The sequence below is a fragment of the Lathyrus oleraceus genome, chromosome 1 (assembly GCF_024323335.1).
Source record: "Lathyrus oleraceus cultivar Zhongwan6 chromosome 1, CAAS_Psat_ZW6_1.0, whole genome shotgun sequence".
In the NCBI taxonomy this organism is placed as follows: Eukaryota; Viridiplantae; Streptophyta; class Magnoliopsida; order Fabales; family Fabaceae; genus Lathyrus; species Lathyrus oleraceus.
In genome coordinates, this window is record NC_066579.1 from 272,118,423 (window position 1) to 272,124,857 (window position 6,435).

A 6,435-nucleotide genomic window follows, 5' to 3' on the forward strand; every position below is an offset into this window, starting at 1 on the left:
CGCCGGTAGAATCCAGCGTGTCCAAGAAAGCTTCGGACTTCTCTGATGGTTTTTGGTGGTTTTAGGTTTTCTATAACTTCTATTTTAGCTCTATCTATCTCTATACCTTTTTCGAAAACTATATGTCCTAAAACAATTCCTTCGGTCACCATGAAATGACACTTTTCCCAATTTAGCACGAGGTTCACCTCCACGCATCTCTCCAGGATTTTCTCAAGGTTAGCAAGGCAATTGTGGAAATCAAATCCGCAAACCGAGAAATTATCCATAAACACTTCCATGATACCATCTAGGTAATCTACAAAGATTGACATCATGCAGCGTTGGAAAGTAGTTGGGGCATTACAAAGGCCGAACGACATCCGTCTGTAGGAAAAAGTTCCATAAGGGCATGTAAAGGTAGTTTTTTCTTGATCTTCGGGGTGGATAGGTATTTGGAAGAATCCAGAGTATCCATCTAGATAGCAGAAGTAAGAGTGTCTGGCTAGACGCTCCAACATCTGGTCTATAAATGGTAAAGGGAAATGATCCTTCCTAGTTGCTTTATTTAATTTTATATAATCTATACACATCCGCCATCCTCCTTCTAATCGTTTTGCTACATGTTCGCCTTTATCGTTTTGCACGACTGTGATGCCTCCCTTTTTAGGTACTACATGCACATGGCTCACCCACTTACTATCCGAGATCTAATAGATTATACCTGCCTCAAGTAACTTAAGAACTTCCTTTTTAACGACATCACTCATTATAGGGTTTATTCTTCTCTGATGTTCTCTGGAGGGTTTTGAATCTTCTTCGAGCGAAATCCGATGCATGCATACGGATGGGCTTATACCTTTCAGGTCAGAGATATTATATCCTAAGGCTGAGGGATATCTTCGTAAAATGTCTAAAAGTTGGTTCGTTTCCTCTTGGCTCAAGGTAGCACTAACTATAACTGGACGGTTCATCTCTTCATCAAGGAACTCATATCTCATGTTCTTAGGAAGTTCCTTAAGTTCTAAGGTTGGTTTCTTAGGGCATGGCATAGGATCTGGAGTAAGGGATAAACATTCGTAAAGGTTATCATCGATATAGGGTTTCTTAAAGTCATCATCTTCCCTTATGAGAGTTGATGGTAACTTAGTTGTTTTTATAATTTCTTTTTGTTCTAATTCTCGAACACATTCATCAATGATATCTAAGGCATAAGACGAGTCTCCCATTACAGGTGCCATAAGAAATTTCGAAAGTATAAATTCTATTTTCTCGTCACTTACCTCAAATGTCAACTTTCCTTTCTTGACATCTATTATGACTCCTGCAGTCGATAAGAATGGTCTACCTAGAAGGATTGGTATATCATTGTCCTCTTTGATGTCCATGACAACAAAATCAGTAGGGATAAATAACTGACCTATCCTAACAGGAACAACTTCTAAAATTCCTATCGGATATTTAACAGATCTATCGGCTAACATAAGTGACATCTTAGTGGGCTGTAATTCTCCTAAGTTTAACCTCTCACAAACTTCTAAAGGCATTAGGCTCACACTAGCTCCTAAGTATAGAAAAGCTTTTTCGATGACATGATTACCCAAAAGGCAAGGAATGGAGAAATTTCCAGGATCTTTATCTTTCTTTGCTAATTTGTCCTTGGAAATAGCATTACATTCCAAAGGCTTCGGATTGTCAAGTCTACGTTTGTTGGTACGGATGTCTTTGAGAAACTTTGCATAAGAAGGTATTTGGGTGATGGCTTCTGTGAAAGGGATTTCTACATGAAGTTTTTCTATAACTTTAATAAATTTTTGATACTGTTTATTAATCTGGGTTTGTTTGAATCTTTGCGGATATGGTATAGGTGGTTTATATGGCGGGGGTGGTACGTAAGTTTTGTCTTTAGGTTCTTCTCCTTTTTCTCGACCTTCCTGGTTTTCAGGTTCCTCTGGTTCCTTTACTTCGTCCGTGGGTTTGATACATTCCTTAGAAGTTTCGGGTTCACTCAATCTAGGGTTTGGTGGCTCATCAGAAGCGTTCCCACTTTGTAGGGTAATGGCATTGGCTTGTCCTCTTGGATTTTGTCGAGGTTGTCCAAGGAATTGTCCTCCAGGTGTAGTCTGAGGGGCTTGGTTTAAAGCTACCTGAGAGATCTGGGTTTCAAGCATCTTAGTATAAGAAACTATTTGGTCAACCTTGGTTCCTAACTGGGTAATCAATTCGTTAACATGAATGTTTTGGTTCATGAACTCCTTGTTTTATTGGGTTTGAGCGGTGATAAAATTTTCCATAATTTTCTCAAGGTTCGGCTTTGGTGGTACAGGTTGCATAGGTTGATTTGATCTAGGGGCTTGATAACTAGGTCTCGGAGGTGCATTATTTTGAATTGGGTTATTGTTTTTATAGGAGAAGTTCGGGTGATTCCTCCATCCAGGGTTATAGGTATTCGAATATCGGTTCCCTTGGGTGTAGTTCACTTGCTCATAGTGGGTTTCGTTTAATAGACTGCATTCTGCAGATTGGTGTCCTTTGGTTCCACATATCTCATAATCCGACGAAACTGCGGCTACAGTATTCAGGTTTATGCACATACGCTCGACCTTAAGAGCTAATGCGCCCATTTTAGCTTGCATCATGTCTATAGAGCTTAGTTCATGCACTCCTCCTTGGGCTTCCTTCTTCTCTACTGTCGCTCGTTCGACTCCCCATGATTGATGGTTTTGAGCCATATCTTCGATGATGGCACTAGCTTCAGGATAAGGTTTGTTCATCAGAGCACCGCCTGCGGCAGCGTCGATGGTCATCTTGGTGTTATAGTGAAGTCCATTATAAAAGGTTTGAATGATTAACCAATTTTCTAAACCATGATGTGGGCATGCTCTTAACAACTCTTTATATCTCTCCCAAGCTTCGAACAGCGATTCTCCTTGGTTTTGGGTAAATCTAGTTATATGGTTTCGAAGAACGGCGGTCTTACTCAGGGGAAAATATCTAGCAAGAAAAACTCTTCTAAGGTTATCCCAAGTCGTAATGGAATTGGGTGGAAGGGAATCTAACCATGATAGGGCTTTATCTCTGAGGGAAAAAGGGAATAATCTTAAACGTATTGCCTCAGGAGAAGCTCCATTGGTTTTAAAAGTGTCTGCTAATTGAAGAAATATTTTTAAATGTTGGTTTGGGTTCTCAGTAACGAGACCTGCGAATTGTCTCTACTGCACTAGTTGCAACAAGAATGGTTTAAGTTCAAAGTTATTAGCTGGGATGGTTGGGTTTACTATACTAGAACTAGGTTCTTTATTTGATGGTTGAGCGAAATCTTTAAGAGGTCTTTGGTTTTGATCTTCGGCCATAGCTCTCTTAATTCTATGAAAGAATAAACGTGCGCGAGCGTAACATTCAGGTTCCGCCAGAGGGTATACTAAGCTTAAACTTCCGGTGCTGCGAGTTCTTCGCATTGACCGGCGGGAAATAGCCTAAGTCTAAACGATATAACAACAGGGAAATGAAATTTGACGAAATTGGTCCCCGGCAACGGCGCCAAAAACTTGATGCGGTCTTTTCGCAAGTATACGAACGCGTCAAAGTAATATAAAAGATTGTCGAATCCACAGAGACCAAGTGTCAATCTATCGTTATCTATTGTTATGGTGTTTATCAAAGGCAATCAAAATAAGTGTTTTTAGAGTATGCAGTGAAAAGTAAAGTATTGAATGAAGTTCAATTAATAAAGACAGGGTCGAATGTAATTCACATAATCAATTAATAATCCAAGTACTTGCTAATAGAATTACATATGGGCAATGTTTTCTACTTTGAAAAGAACTAATTTAATAGGAACTGTCGCTTTCGCGTATTCAGAACCGAGTTGTACTCCCTAATCAAACCCTCTTATTGTCACTTATAAAAAGGCGCGCATTGCGTTAGAGTAGTAAACCTATTTTTAAAAAATATAGCATCTTGACCAAGTTGAAAAGTATTATAACCTGGATTTCTTAACCAAAAGAGCTTCTTATGAACCAGACTCTAAACTTATAAACGCGTCCGAAAATAGTTTAAAATCTCTTTTCTTCTTAAATTAAAAACTCATAATGAACTAAACAAAGCGCTTTCGCTGTTTTTGAAATAGTTAAAAAACAATTAAGTTTAGATAGACGTTGGACGACTTTCGATCTTACCCAACGGAATTGAAGTGCAGGAAAACTTAAGTTGAAAGTTAAAATAGCCCTTAAGTGTTTCTACGAACAATTGTACGGATTATCGGTTCAATTACGATCCTTACATTCTAACCTTATAAATTTAGTTAGACATGGTAAAGTAAAAGTGCATTAATTTAAATAAAAGTAGTGCGAGTGCGGAAAGTAAATAAAAGTAGTGCGAGTGCGGAAAGTAAACAAAAGTAAAGCGAGTGCGTGGAAATAAATAATTTAAAGCGAGTGCGAGAAAATAAATAAAAGTAAAGCGAGTGCGAGAAAATAAATAATTTAAAGCGAGTGCGAGGAAATAAATAATTTAAAGCGAGTGCGAGAAAATAAATAATTTAAAGCGAGTGCGAGAAAATAAATAAGATAAAGACAAGTAATAAAAACCTGCTCCAATCGGAGGGTTGAGTAAATTGCAAGGCGGAAATGAAAATGGCGGCAGGATTAGCTTCCTTCCAAAGTGCTCCAAACTCGATTACAGACTCTATCACAGACTCCATTACACAATTGTGATAACACTCCAATGCGAAGCGATTACCACTTTAAAATAATGAATATATGCCTAAGTGAAACAAAGTTGCTCTGAGTTTGCCTCTTCTCTAAGTTTGGATGATTGTAAAAGTGATTTCGAGTTTTATTTATAAGCAAGTAAAAAGATGGAAATGACAAGGATGCCCTTCAACTTGAAAATGAGAGGGAAAACTTTTCCTCTTGTGGCGCCCGCCACAAGACCATGGCGCCCGCCTCAAGGCCAATCTGAGGCGCCTTAGTGGAAGTAGTGGGGAACGTGGCAGTTGAGGGAAGTTGAGCTTGGACACATCATGGCAGGGTTTATGGCGCCAGCCATGGGGTAGGCCCCAAGTACAAGATGCTGAATTTTAGGGTTTTTAGCTCTTTTTCACTCCTTTTCTCGATCGGGGCTCTGTTTAAAGTAAAAACCTGAAAACAAAGGAAAACATAGCAATAACACAACAAAATAACAATAAAACAACTAGAATGCATGTGAAATCGGAGTCGAAAATACGGTAAATTTCAGTGTTATCAGGCATAGACGCTTGGGCCACATTAGCATGAGAAAGATATCTCAGCTAAATAAACTCGAGTTAGTCAGAGGTCTACCCAAGCTGAAGTTTTCTTCAGATGCTCTATGTGAAGCATGTTAGAAAGGAAAATTTTCAAAATCATCTTTTAAAATGAAAAATATTGTTTCTACCTCTAAGCCTCTGGAACTTCTTTACATTGATTTGTTTGGTCCTTTTAAAACAGCATCAATCAATGGGAAGAAATATGGACTAGTTATTGTTGATGACTTTAGGCGTTGGACATGGGTAAAATTCTTAAAGCACAAGAGTGAGTCTCACTCTGTATTCACTAGCTTCTGTTCCAAAGTGCAAAACGAATTTGACTCTAATATCATCAGAGTCAGAATTGATCATGGTGGAGAATTTGAAAATAAATTTTTTGAAGAATTATTTGACTCTAATGGAATATCCCATGATTTCTCTTGTCCTAGAACTCCACAACAAAATGGAGTTGTAGAAAGGAAGAATAGGGCACTCCAAGAGATGGCCAGAACCATGATCAATGAAACAAATGTGCCTAAGCACTTTTGGGATGAAGCAGTAAATACAACGTGTTATATTCAGAATAAAATCTCCATAAGACCTATTCTGGAAAAGAATCCCTATGAACTGTGTAAAGGAAGAAAACCCAATATTTCTTATTTTCATCCTTTTGGATGCTCTGGCTTTATTCTGAATACTAAAGAACATCTGAACAAGTTTGATTCAAAAGCACAAAAAGGTATTATGTTAGGATACTCAGAACGCTCTAAAGGCTACAAAGTATCCAATACAGAAACCAAAATTGTGGAAGAATCAATTCACGTTAGATTTGATGATAAGCTTGACCCTGAAAAGTCAAAGCTAGTTGAGAAACTTGCAGATCTGGAGATTACTCTTGCAGGTTCTGAAGAGAAGATCAAAGCACCAAAAGTATCTGATATACAAAGTTCAAAAGGAACTAAAGCCCCAGCGATCCAAAAGAAATCTAAAAGTCACCCCAACATATCTGAAGAGTTGGTTCTGGAAAACAAGGATGAACCTATCCGAACTAGGTCAACCTTCAAGGTACCTGAAGAAACCCCTCTGGGACTAGTATCTCTGATCGAGCCTACTTCCTGTGATGAGGCACTTCAAGATGACGATTGGGTTCTAGCCATGCAAGAAAAGCTAGATCAATTCACAAAGAATGA

General features: G+C 38.5%; 1 non-coding gene across 1 annotated transcript; it reads left to right on the forward strand.

Annotated features, from left to right (window-relative positions):
- The first annotated feature begins 2,841 nt into the window (after positions 1–2,841).
- LOC127117148 (small nucleolar RNA R71) lies at positions 2,842–2,948 on the forward strand. Its single transcript, XR_007801907.1, has one exon. It is a non-coding gene; the product is annotated as a small nucleolar RNA R71 (small nucleolar RNA).
- Positions 2,949–6,435: the final 3,487 nt, after the last annotated feature.